General features: G+C 39.6%; 1 protein-coding gene across 1 annotated transcript in view; it reads right to left on the reverse strand.

The window, feature by feature from the left end:
* The window catches only part of Mesr3 (misexpression suppressor of ras 3), a 47358-nt gene extending 36675 nt beyond the window's left edge, over nucleotides 1-10683 (reverse strand). Inside the window, exon 1 of the mRNA XM_070312269.1 lies at nucleotides 10344-10683. The gene's annotated coding sequence lies outside the window, so the exon portion shown is untranslated. The remainder of the gene's footprint in view (nucleotides 1-10343) is intronic.
* Nucleotides 10684-14124: the final 3441 nt, after the last annotated feature.

Genomic DNA, 14124 nt, shown 5'->3' on the forward strand with positions numbered 1-14124 from the left:
TAATTAAGTTATTATAAGATAATAATTATAAGATGATTTAATAATAATAATTATAAAATGATTCAATTAAATTATTATAAAATAATAATTATTTTATTATTACAATACTTTTGGTCATCGCAGCGTCTACGAACGATGAAAGCTATGACAACTAATTGTAAGAGCCGCCGATTTGATTGATGCGCATCGAAGTTCCTGGTTTCAATCGATACGGTTGATAACTTTTGCGCTTAATTACGAATCCCCCTCCTCTCGCCCCTTTCTCCACCTAATTACAATCGAAGACGCCAGCAGCTCGAAGACGATCTGTCCCGGGACTTGTGCGCGCACCGTCGTCACATCTATCGATTTCTCGAGGGAAACCAGCGGACCGGAAGTGAACTCTCCCGTGCGCGCTGAAGGAGATGCACGCGATAATTAATAGAATTGCTCCACCGGTGATGATTTATTTTCGATTTGCGGATTCGCGCTCTCGCGCTTTACGTGTAATATCAACGGAACGAGAGCGATCCGATTCATCTAGACCGCCTCGTGCTTAAAAGTCGTCGATACGATAATCAAGGAGACGTCGTTTTAAAGGTTTCGTTTCACAAGCCATCGGAGCATAAAAGTCTCGTTTGTCGATCGTTCCTCTTCGAGGGTTTGGCGATTCCGAGAGTAAAGAGAGAAGACTCTCCTTGACCCAACGTCGCGCACTTGATAGATCGGCTTCCCGACCAAAAAAAAAAAAAAAAAAAAAAAAAAAAAAAAAAAAAAAAAAAAAAAAGGTATAGCCAAACCGCTTGTCGCGTGATTGAGAGAAAGGTGAGTCTTCCCTCCTCGCGTCTGCGTCATGCATAAATAATTTTCAATTCGGCGATCACTCAGGAAAGTCGGTCGTAACCTCGCGGGTCGATCGATCGCGGATTTTCGTGGTCGATCGCGTATATATATGTACACTATACGCGTGTGTCCGACGAAGGAACGATTCTTCTTCGTTCCCTTCCAATCCGCTCTTCTCTCAAGTGCCGGAGAGTATCGTGGAGAGGCGAAGGGAGGGTGGGCGGTGAGGAGAGGAGAGGGGAAGAGATCGGTCAACGAACCAACTGACCATACACCGGCCCTGTTACGAGGTACTCTACCTCCATCCCTCTCTCCGTATTACTTCTCGGTGAATTTTTGCATACCGGTCGTGCCACCTGAATTTAAAGCGTTTGTTGGCCGTTGCTGCTCGTCTCGACACGCGCATTTCTTTCGTTCTCCTCTCTCTTCGATGAAGCAAGCAGCCGATACGCGATCAAGTATTCGCCCGATTTCTCGTATAATTTTTTAATAGACTATTAAAGCATTACTAGCACAGCTTTGACATCAATCATTCGTATATATTAAAAAAATAAAATTCGTATTACTTGGCTTCTCGTTCACGAGGATATATTATACCTTCGCCAATCGACGTGACGATGACTAGACTTGTTTCTGTATAATCACTGAGCGCAACGAAATAAGCGAGGGAGGCTGTGATTTCACTCACGGACATTAACATGATATTTTTATAATTGATTAATTGACTAATCGGCGCGCCATTTACTGCGAGAGAGCCGGTCGATTATCTCTACAATCTTCGTACAAGAATTTATCGTCGCCACAGCTAAACTGCATTGATAGTAATTTACTTTGCAGTGTTGAGTGCGATAAATATGTGCAAATTCGGTTTTCTCGTCGCGATTACTTTTTTATCTCATTCATCTCTACGTGAAACCATCCTGTTTCTAACTTTTGATTTATTTTCTTTCTCGTTCTACTAGTACCTTCCATTATTCTTTTCCCGTTTCCTTCTCCAGTTTCAGATATGTCGGAGATTTTTGTCGTATTTATTTCTGATTTTCCAAGTTTCTGTAAAATAATCGAATAGTTCTTTCTTCTCTTTACATGGCTGCATTATTTCTGCCATCTCGCACGCTTCTAACAATAAAAGAGTTTGCGAAATTCTCGACGTTTGAAATAAGCAGTTGGAGAAGTTTATTGGAAACAAAAAGTTAAGTCATTTAAATCAATTATACGTACCGCATCGGAGCGAATAAAGCACAATTGAATCGATGAGATTCCATCGGCGAACTTTTCGATCCGATTTCGCGCGAGGATACGATCGTCTCCCGAGTTTCGATCGCGAGATTTCGAGAGGAAATCCGAATTACAGAGCGGGTCGGTCGTCGTATCTCAAAGTTTCAGATTCGCGATTTCTCCGACCGCGAGAACCGTAGTAAGGCTACTGTGGGTGCACGCGCGATTGCACGCGAGAGATAATCGTCGTTCGCGGGGCGTTGCACAAATAATCGCGAGTAGTCGCCCCTTGACACAGTTCTCGGCAGCGTGTATTTTTTTACTTTTTCCTCTTTAATCGGAAGAAGGAGATCTCGAGTCTTTTCGCGAATAGCTGCTGAATACAAATTTTGGCCAGTGGCATGAGTTTAGCCATCTGCGAAGCAGCGGCGAAAAGAATCGCGATTAGCGATTTCCACGCGCGAGCCTCTAACGACTTTCTATCTAGATGATTTCGACCCTCGAATCATGCATCAGTCACGTTGGCGACTCCGCTTAATCGACCTCTAACGAGATGATATTTCGATATTTTTTTCCCCCCTCGTAAGTGGATAGGTATAATACAGCGAAATCGGGTAAAAGCGGAATGATGGACGCACGTGCGGTTGAAACGTACGCGACGAGTCGTCGCGATGCTCGGTCAAAGATCGTCGGATCGTTAATGGACTCCTCTTTTGCAATCTAACGCAATCCTCCGCGGCTACTTACCGCTAAGTTTTTTTCTTCTTCGATTAATGTTCACAGTCGAGGACAGCTAATCTCGGCGCGAGCCTTAATGATCCTCTTCGGTCGCGCATGTGCATTATACCACGTGTGAGAATCCGAATCAAAATTTTTCTCCTACTTTCGATCTCAGTTTTCAATCTAATGTTTACTTTGATATTTTAAGCAATCGAGTCACTCTCTTTTGAAACTATTTAATCTACAATTTTGCCGAAATCTTTTAAATCTCTGAATATGAGAAACTGTTCGTTTATTGCTTATTCAAGATACAAAGTAGTAAATTTCGATTACTATGTAAATTAAACTGAAATAGAAATTCTCTAGAATTTAGAAGAGATGAGAAAATTGAGATTAAAAATAAGAACAAAATTTCGACCCAGGAACGTACGTGCATAATAAATATGAAGATGAAAATTAAAATTCCGCCTGCGCACAAAGCGATCATCTGGCCTGGCATTATTCCGAGAACTCGATTATCTCGCAGTTACAGCCGCATAATAGGATCCCTCGATTTTTAATCTACGTTACCAATGAATACACACGACCGTCGATGTCTCGAGATTGTTTAACCTTTTAAACTCGCGGCCGAGATTTCTATTGTACTTCCTATTTAAATGTGTTAGCCGATTACCAGTCACAGTGATAATCGAGAAAGAGGACGAGCGCGTTAATATCCGATGTGTTGATTTTCTACGCTTTCTAGATCTGAATCGATACGTAATCATGATATATAGATGGAAAAGAATCAAATAAAAGAGGGAAAATGTATCGAAGGTTGTTTCTCGAGAGAGAGAGAAAGACGGGGTATCGATCGACAGACGGTCGAACGTCCGGCAGTCGAGCGTGATATCCGACGATGGAAGGGAAAACGTTTACTTTATGTCGGCTGGAACGTTAGCTGGTTATCTCCTCGATACTCGGTGCTCTATGACGGTACCCTATCGCTTTCTGGCAATGAAATATATGTCAGTATCTATCTAGCGATATCGACACTTCGGTTACCATACGCACAAGTTCGCTAGATTTACGTCCATCTCATCGAGATGTTTAAATTTACGGTAAAAGCCGATGCGTATCGTAACCCGGAACAGAAAGTACATTTCTGCCGGTAAAATTCAGCGAGTCGAGTTACCTTGATTTCTTTTTCGTTTTTTTATTTTTTTTTAATTATTATGTTTTGTTTACTTCGATGCTACTTGACGTGTCATATAATTTTTAAAGAAACATCGAAGCGAGACTCATCGACTTCGATAAATCACGTAAGACACATAAGATTCGGTCATAACGTAAACAAATTATAAGCTTCGGCATGTATTTTGCAGTAATAAAAATTGCAAATGACTGTAATGGTGCTTTGCCACAATCACCGATCAGAGTTACGAGGCAATGTTTGTCGTTAGATACGAGACCGCCTTCTTGCGTCGTACGTCAAGTGGCAAAAGAGATTCTCGAAACGCGAAGAGAAGAGCACTTGAAAAAAAAAGCACATTACGCGCGAGAGCAATTATATGCCAATCTTATTTTATTTTTTGCAAATTTCTATATTTATTCCCGTAATTCTATCCTCTATTTATCTCGAAGAGAGCTAAAAAGGAAAGAAGAATCTACAAACTAAAGAAACTTTCATCTTTCCCTCCATATTTTTAACTCTCGCATGCTCTTTTCTTCGAGTTCTTCTAGAGTTGCTAATCTTAGATTACACAAGATGCAAATGTGTATATCAAGCGCGAGACTGAAATAAAGTTGCTCGATTCTAAAGCCGATGTAGGACTATATAATCATGGAAACGTCTTCTTTCGTGCGGGAAGTAATTCTTTAATTTCCACTCCTTCTTCAATTGTCACATTCGCGTTATCTTATCATTCGTGGAGCTATAGTTAACTTTAGGACCACCTATATTGTCTAATCGGCAACGTGAGTCGTCACAGGTATAATGTCAATGTTGGTTTAGGACCATACGTATTGTCGTTTCCCCTTCTCCGTTTCTTCATTGCATCAAGGGTATGATGTCATGATTTCTTAATGGTCTCGATAAACGTACGCCGCCGCGCCCATATTTGCCATTTTGTACTTTACCGTATCCCGACTGTGTACACAAGGTATGCGTATGTGTTTTAACAACATTAAACAACAATTGTTTCGTAGTGTACACCCGGGAAATAATTTCAATTTTCGCGTACGAGACAAAATGGAATAAATGAAATTATTCGAATTCGTCGCCGTAAAAGATATCGATTATATATTATATATAAAATTACATTTATTTTTCTTTACGAGACCGATATTTTATTTCCGATTTAGAATAAAATGCATTAATTACGCGGAGGAATCACGAGCTCATAGTACTCGCGTACAATTATTACTTTCATCTTCGTAGGAAACCTGCTTGTGATTGATGAGTAAAGTTACCGTTAATTAGCATCAGTACGATAAACGTATCAATGAACAAAGTATACCGTTAGAGAGAGACATAGTAATGGGAATCGACATACAATTCCACTTTTCGCGTGATGGGAAAAGTGTAGCGTGGTAAGAAGACGCGAAAAGGTGTCTGTGATAGCTCTATCATTCTGCGATTACTTTCTCATGATTCGATTAATCATCACTGTCGCGCAAACAAAGTTTGTTCGTCTGTATTTCACAAGGTATTCAAGATGTAACTCTGATTGCAAGATATATTAATCTTCTCTCTCTAAATCGAATAAAAAATATGGCACTCTTTCTTCAGATATATGGTATAAATATTATTCAGGAAGGTACTCTCTCTTTCTTTTACACAATTCTTATCTTCGATATTTACACCTTATTTTACGTTCTCTTTCCTCCATCTGGACTTTCCTCTCCATCTCGATTCGATGGCGGTCATAAGGTATGGATACCCAACCGTCTCGAAACACGATTCCTGACCAAGCGAGATGAAATTGTGAATTCCGTATCGATGCACGTATATGTGTTTATGAATGTGTGTGTGTAGCGAATCGCGTGCTCGCGCCGCGTGTGCGTGACACGGTGATCTAATTTCCATGTGTGTCGAAGACAGGTACAGACAGACGGCTTATCGGCGATTTTGCGCTTCCGCGCGTATTCTTCTCTCTTTCTTTCTTTCGCTTGGACTGTATTTTTCTTTTTCTTCGCAATCGCAATTTTTCACGCTTTTGCGAAAAATCGAGCGTCACTATGGTTGCGATCGGTCATCGTATCTTGTGCTCCAGCTCTCTCGCAGACTCGCCGACACGCAGAAGCTGCAGTGGATACCACCGGATTCGATCGAGTATCGCGATAAATTCGGCTCGCGGGAAAAAATCGGCAGAGATCCCGACTGTGAGTTTTTATTTGCAAGTGAAATGTGTAGCGAAACCCGCGTACGATTTCGGCGCTTCTCCATTTTCCGGCACGGTCCTTTCAATGTGGGATTGTCAACGTGGCGCGCGCCAGAAACGTACATATGTCAGCGATAAAAACGGACGGGGTAGAGATGCCAGCTTTATTCCTTTTAAAGTCAATTTTAGATGTGTCTCGAAGAGAATTTTCGAGAGCGCGTCATATCCGACGAGAGAAGATGACCTGGAAACACATCTGGAATACATCTCGCGAAACGAGTACGCGAATAATAGCGTGCGATTTCGATTCACTGTGGGAATCGCGCGAGCGAATTAATTATCGTGACGAATCGCGCGCGGAGTCTTTTGATTGCGCGAGCGTTTTAACGCGCCGGTCGGATAATCGTGATAAGGAGACACGCCAGTACATATATAATACATACGCGGGTTCGCACAGACATGGGAATAAATATTGCTGTATTACTCTTTTTTTTTTCATTCTCTCGCAACTGTTCTCTTCCGTCCGGCGATTTCTCGCTTTATAGTCGCAACGCGCCGAGAAACGCAAACTCGCGGTTTCTCCCATAACGTTGTAACTGCATCGCGGATTGACCTAACAATTCAGCCGCGATCGATAGATCTCTTTCTCTCTCTCTCTCTTTTCTATATGTACCGGCTTCATTTTTTGTCGGTTCAACGAGACCGGCGCGACGGTGTCTATTCGCGGAGATAGCATTTTCCTTCGATTTAATTGTAGTGCGAAACTTACGAAAGACCGGTGGAAGGATTTACGAACGTGCAGCTCGATTTCAGCCTCTCGTGGAATTGAAACAGGAGAGGTGCAATTAATGGACTTGTGCGGCGCACGCGATCGTGTTTGTACGTGTTTTGCTTCGAACGTGCGCGTCATTTTTAACCAGATTACGGCGTATTTGTCAAGCTGCGCGAAAACCGCGTGTCACGTGGCGAGCTTTTACGAGTAAACATTATTGCAGTATCTTAGCTGTTTGCTCGCGCGTACATATACAAGCGAAATATACAGAGAAATTTGAAGACAGTTAGTTGAATTTATTGAGAGAAAGCAACCGTTCGTATATTTATGTGTATCTATAAAATTGACATGTATAACATCGCATATAGGCAGCGTTCCTCTTATCAAATCTGCAAGATAGAGAGAGATGGAAAAAAAATAAACAGTTTCGAGATATGTGTTGCGTTGGCGCGGAAATCCTATCCGCAGCATATCCGTTTTTCTCACAAGCACCGTGAGAGATCGACGACGACGACGGAGAAAAGCACGACGAGCCACGATCGCGAAAGGCTAGCGATACCAAATCCGGTTCCGTTCTTTTCGTAACTTTAAAACCGCGTGATTTTCGCGCTCACAATGTACGTATGTCCGCATGTTTGTACGCGGTCGTCCGCGTAATGTAAGAAATTGCTTCCTAGTCGTCGAGATAATGATCTTGACTCGCTTGAGTTCAACGTTCCTCGTGAGGCGAAACTTTTTTCACGCCGGCCCTTTGGCGCGATATGTGCTCGTTTGTGCGATAATAATTACGATCCAAGCAAGCGATTATAGTTTCAAAAAGTCAAACAGAATTTTCGATATGTTTGCGATTAAGAAATTGGCTCATCTTAATGTGATAAAATTTCGGAACAGCCCGAATCAAAATTTTTCTTCTACTTTCAATCTCAGTTTTCAATCTATCTTACTTTAATACCATAAGCTGTCGGATTATCCTTTCTTGAAACTATTTAATTTATAGTTTTGTCAAAAGTTATTTTAAATCTCTAAACGGGAAACTGTTTCCTAAAGTAAGAGCTCAATTCTTATAAATTAAAACTGTTGAAATTCTCTAGAATTCATAAAGGTGAGAAAATTTATCCTAACAATGCATCCTTACTGCATAAAACTCATTTGTTCGATCTTTCGTATCTTATAACTTGAAACTTACGATCGTTTATCGTCTTGTGACGAAGCGCGTATGTGGGCGATACAAAAACCACGCTTTAAATTTCACGAGCTAATTAGCTCTGGTCTGAAGAAGGGTCAATAGCGTGCTTCTCAATCTCGCGCTTCCTCGTGATAAGAATGCTCGTTGATAAGAAAGCGCGGAGGATGAAAAAAGAGAGTGGTCTTGGTCGATGCATCTACGCTCACACCTGTATGCATCCGGTGTCTTGACGCCGGCCGGCGTCGGCGTGGGTCGTCAATTCCCCGTTAAGGCACGCTTCGTTATCCTCGTTAGCGGAAAGTACCGTGGCGCACGAGGGTGAATACAGATTTCGCATCTCTAACGAGCTCAACGGATCGGATATGTGTACCTTCGATTCCACGATGCTCCGGCTCGCTCGTCCGTGCGAGAGGACGAAACTAAATTTTTTTCTTCAATTAGTTCCACCAGTGGATTAATTTTCTAACGAAAACACGGCGCACTGACAGCCAGATGCTCGTAAGTACCCCCAAACGCATTCTTACGAATCGATAAAATGATGAGATAACACGCGCTGGTGTTCGAAGTCGGAAAGAAAAATGAATGAAATGTTATCGTTATTTAAAAAGGAAAGAAAGGGAAAGAAATAACAAGAAAATTGACAACAGATGCTACTGTGCAATTCTACTCGATATGATTCAATTGGCATTTAAATTTTTCATTTAAGCAATGACGTAATAGAGCGAGGCACTATTATACAATACATACTATTATACACTTTGCGTGAAATCTTTTTTTTCGATAAAGATATTCGTCGCGAAGAATTTAAATACAACGACGAAATCTGTCAACTTACATATATATGCAAATGAGAAAGAGATGCGTATATGACTGAAAGATAAAAAATTCAAATACTACGTGTATGAAGTCACAGCTGGGACATTTTTATACGGATATAACGTTGCTCATCTTATACGAGCTCGGATTTCTTTTTTCCTTGCGCCGACGGATATCCTGCGTTATTCACGTTTTCCTCAAAGCCCAACAGAGACACGGAATTTAATCGTCAGTTTCGCGCAAACAATTGCACGCTCTTATTTTCGAAACACGTCTCTTCCGTTCGCGACGACACGCGACGCGTCGTTTCCTTCTCGAGCTCTGAAGCTGATTTTGAACGCACAAGTAATTAATGTTTGTAATTAAAAGATAATGAATATTAAAATTTATGTTTGTGGTCTATTTACGAATAAATTTTTGTTTAGTATGTATCCTGGGTCGATTTATTATTATCAGAGAATCATTAAAGAGCAATTAGCAAAGTATTAGTTATTGATATTTATTGTGTATTTCTATCATCATATATGAAACGTAACATTATTATACATGATATTTCAATATATGTACGTGATGTGTTATTAATATATAAATTAAAGCCAATGGGTTAATTGCCATACTTGAAATCAAAACAGTTACTATTATACCATATATTCAAACAAATTTGCGTGCTTTTATTATAAGATACAATTGAAACGGTTTTTTATTATTTCAGCTGACCTGATATTATTATTGCAATCTGATATTATTCGACAAATATTATTTTGAAAGAGAAAGAGAGAGAGTGAGAGTGAGAGTGAGAGTGAGAGAGAGAGAGAGAGAGAGAGAGAGAGAGAGAGAGAGAGAGAGAGAGAGAGAAAGAAAGAGAGCGCGAGAGAAATAAATTTTGTTAAATAGAAAAACATTAAAGCAATGAAAGATTGAAGATAATCGAGAAAATATAAATATATCTCTAATTATTATTAAAGATAACAGCTTTTCATAAATAAGCTAACCAAGATAAACATTACTTTACAAAATTTAAACTAAAATTACTCTCGTATGAAACATGCATGTCTAATTTTTCTTCATATTTTGTTATGCTAAATGCAAAAATGTAATCACAATTTTTCCATCTTGCTTTTCGTATAATGGTTGCGATATTTCAAAACGTGTAACAATATGTATACATATATATGATGCACACACAGTGTAATATATATAACGATTTTTCTCATTCTCTTATATCTTTCTTTTTTTTTTCAAAATTGCTATTTATTTATAACGCTGTCGTATTTGTATTATCGAAGAAATTAACTTTTGATGCCAGAGCAGATTGATATCAGGATATGTAAAAAAAAAAAAAAAAAAAAAAAAAACCATTTGAATAAAAAATATTGCTTTACTCTAATAAAATCGTGACGGAAGATGCAAATAACTTTGCTATATTCAACTAATATAATGTACTCACGATATTGAAAATGACTTTTTAATGCTGCTTCGAGATCTCCCCTGGAATTTAGCGTTCTTCGACGGGGTTTCTCAAACTCGTCGATGGTGCATGATAACTCGCATTTCGGGAGGGACAGAAAGATAGAGAGAGGGGGATGTAATGCACCCTCTACGCGCGGTCACGCACTCCTTTCGCTCGCGCTTCGCACTTTGATAGAACGACGTCCCCGAAATCTCCGGAAAATTGTTACTTCGCGAGCTGTAACGGGAAAGGATAGAAACACTTCGACGAAAGATGGGCTCTCTTGCTGGCGAGAGACGAACGTACGACGACGAACCGTCGGTCGCGGAGGGTGGCGGTCGACTGAGGCGCTTCTTGTTTCGACGTGCACTCACGCTCGGTGCACCTCCCGCCTCCCGCTCCCGCGCGGCGGACACATGCGTGTAAGCGAGAGAGGATGGGTTCGGTGCGCGAGCGCGCGCGCAGGATGGCGGATACACTTGTACATTCCTGTTATTATCCCGTTGCAACACGACCGAATTTCTGAATATCGCCGCTTTTTCGGAGAATTTTGCGCACGCGCGCACGGGATGCTGTGGAAGTCTGCTGCGCGATTCCCGTGACAAGTACATCGTATTTTGTAATTGTGACTTTTCGCATTTCAACGACGAGTCAAAGGATGGGTGGTGATAAGAGCCTCAATCAATCCCAGTTGTTTTTGTTATAAATTGATGGTATTAATAGTAATATTAATAAACGTATAAGTTGTATTGAGATTACTTTATTTACAGCAACAAAAGTATGATTTAGGCATTTCCTGTCCTTAAGTAACTTTAAACAAGACTGTACTAGTGAAATATTGTTGATACACAAGTAAAATAAATAAATAAATAATGACACATCCAAGTAAATAAGATAGCTTATTTCTTCAAATAATACTCGCAACGAAAAACAAACATAAAACAAACTATATTTTGCGAGTATGGGATAGATTTTGATAAAATGCGTTCTATAAAAAAATTGCGATCGAATACTAAAAAAATATGATTTTTGACAGTCAGACCTAAGTTCAGAGCATATTTTTTAATGTCTTAATAAATGATATCGAAATGAAAAAAAAAAAAAAATTTTATTTCCTAAGATTCTGTATCTTCTATATTTAGGATATACTAACAATAAGATATGAAAGAGAATCGATTCCGTGTGTTTAAGATAGTGCATGCCACGATCTGCACATTTCGGCCGATTTCCGAGAATCAACGCCTATCGCGCCCCCCTTCCCCCTTGCGTCATGAGATCCTCAACTAGCCAACCGTAACCAAGCGCGCGGCGCTCTGCCTCAGGTACGGTGCATCTGTACCGCGAAGCGGTTCCGTACTCCCTTACTGCCAAATATCAATGTTTTAAACGCGATCTCTTTAGAATTTTTTTAAATAATTAATTCAAGAATAAAGTTTCAATACTCGATTATTAATGTACATTTACGATATAATAATTCTAAAATATTATTAAATTATATTGGATAGATTAAATTTCTTAAATGTCGCGCGCGGAAATTCTTTCCGATATATAAATTAATAAATAATTGTAAATTTAAAGTTTTATAAAAGACGCTTTTATTAAAAGCACGAAATATTGTACTTATGAACGATATTATTTAAGTTATAGACTGTTGGATATCCCCAGTATATGATGTCATTATATAAATTAGAATAACGTAATATTTTTAGAATTATTATATCGTAAATGTAATTAATAATCGAGTATTGAAACTTTGTTCTTCAATTAATTATTTTAAAAAATTTTAAAAAGATCGCGTTTAAAACATTGATATTTGGCAGTAAGGGGGTACGGAACCGCTTCGCGGTACAGATGCACCGTACCTGAGGCAGAGCGCCGCGCGCTTGGTTACGGTTGGCTAGTTGAAGATCTCATGACGCAAGGGGGAAGGGGGGCGCGATAGGCGTTGATTCTCGGAAATCGGCCGAAATGTGGAGATCGTGGCATGCACTGGTGTAAGAAAAAGCGATATTTTAGGGCTAATTTGAGACCCATCCTTTCGAACAAAAGAGCCTGTTCGTCTAATCCTCTCTCACGTTTTGTCTCAACACACAAATCTCGTTATTTAATCTGAAAACTCTCTCGTCGATCTGTTACTTCAACGCGGTAAAAGAATATTTTGATATTATTTTTCTTATATTATTTGCACGCGTCGCATTTATATCTCGAATAGTCGATCGTATGTATTTTGAAATCGGGGTCAAATGTGTCCGTGACGTGACTATGCGAAATGCAGAGCCGAATGTGCAGGCAATACAATGTTGTAATCTCTAGAAATTGCGTGTGTCGCGAGATATTTGTTTTGTGAGTAAATTGTTTTCATGTATCTGACTGATTATCTCGTATATAAATGAACGTAGTGCAAAAGTACCTACCAAGGATTTTCTTTCACAGGAAAGACGTTTTCAGCGCTATTTGAAAATTCAAGCGAATCTTATGTTATGCAAAAACATCTTTTATCTAGTTTCTCTCGGAGAAACACGTAAAACACCGTGAATGGAGTTGATAAAAGCCGTTTCCGCAGCGATCCTCGTTATTAGACAAAACGATGAGAGAGGACGGAAGACATTTTCTAAGACGATAGGAACGCGCTTGTATTTTATCCACGACAGCTCATCGTTCTCATGTAAAGAATGGTCCGCACATGGGGGGGGGGGTCTTCTTTAAGTACGGATTCCTGAAGGCAATAGTGAGAGCAGAAATTATTTATTTAAACATTTATTAAAACATAAATATTTGTTTAACCGAGGTCGATCAAATTAATCAAACTCTGAAATAGACGGGACTATCTCGCACTTTAATTGAATTTTATTTTTTCGAACAATTGCCTTTTTTACATACACACGATGTTCAAAGCACGTTACATTCAAATTCTTGTAATTTACATCGCACAGCTCCCGAATTTTCGCTATCTCCGCGTCAGCGGTATTTTTTCCTCTCAATTTTTCCCGGTTTTTTCTCGATTATCGGTGCTAGAAATGACGAAAAATCTCGACCCTGCGAAGCGTCACTTTCGGTACTGCATGCGTCACTAACTTTACTATTGCAAATGCGAAACTTTTCGACGCAAAATTGAACGATGAAGGGATACTCTTCTCTTCGTTGCTATTATTTGTTAAAAACTATTTGTAATATCTGAAATGAAGAGAGTTTGCCACATTTTTTTATCCGATTTGTCGTATATATATATATCATCCTGGGATAATTTTAAATATGTAAATGAAAAGAATATGCGACGAAGAGATGAGAAATAAATCAGACAGGATTGTGCGAATCCTGTTTTTATGAGATGATATTTCTTTTATGAAATGAGCGTTGATTTCAATTGGTAAAATAATGCGAGTGGATCGTGCGTAATTTAAGCGACAAATTCTCCCGTCCCTTCTGTGGAAGATTTCGTTTTCGACCATAAATCCATCCGAGCGTTTACCGTGCATATCCCGTCGAATGCCATTCGCGAGCCGTTTGATTCTACCCCGCCGATAAATCACAGTTATTCGCGTGTGTTGGGTTTCGATGCGCTGTTAAGCGCTGTCTCGTATATCAGGCATTAAGAGATTCAAGATTTGTGGAATACAAAGCGACGGGATTTGCAGAATCGAGAGATCCATTCTCACGATAGAAGACGAGACGAGTACGAATGCGATTACGAATGCACAGTTAAATACCCGCACCGTTCTATATCTCGTTAAGCTACAGATGGATTATACTAATGATGATTTTTTATGACTTTTAATTT

This window comes from Polyergus mexicanus, unplaced genomic scaffold (genome assembly GCF_030449975.1).
Source record: "Polyergus mexicanus isolate NDT 795.1 unplaced genomic scaffold, iyPolMexi1.0 SCAF_22, whole genome shotgun sequence".
Lineage (NCBI taxonomy): Eukaryota > Metazoa > Arthropoda > Insecta > Hymenoptera > Formicidae > Polyergus > Polyergus mexicanus.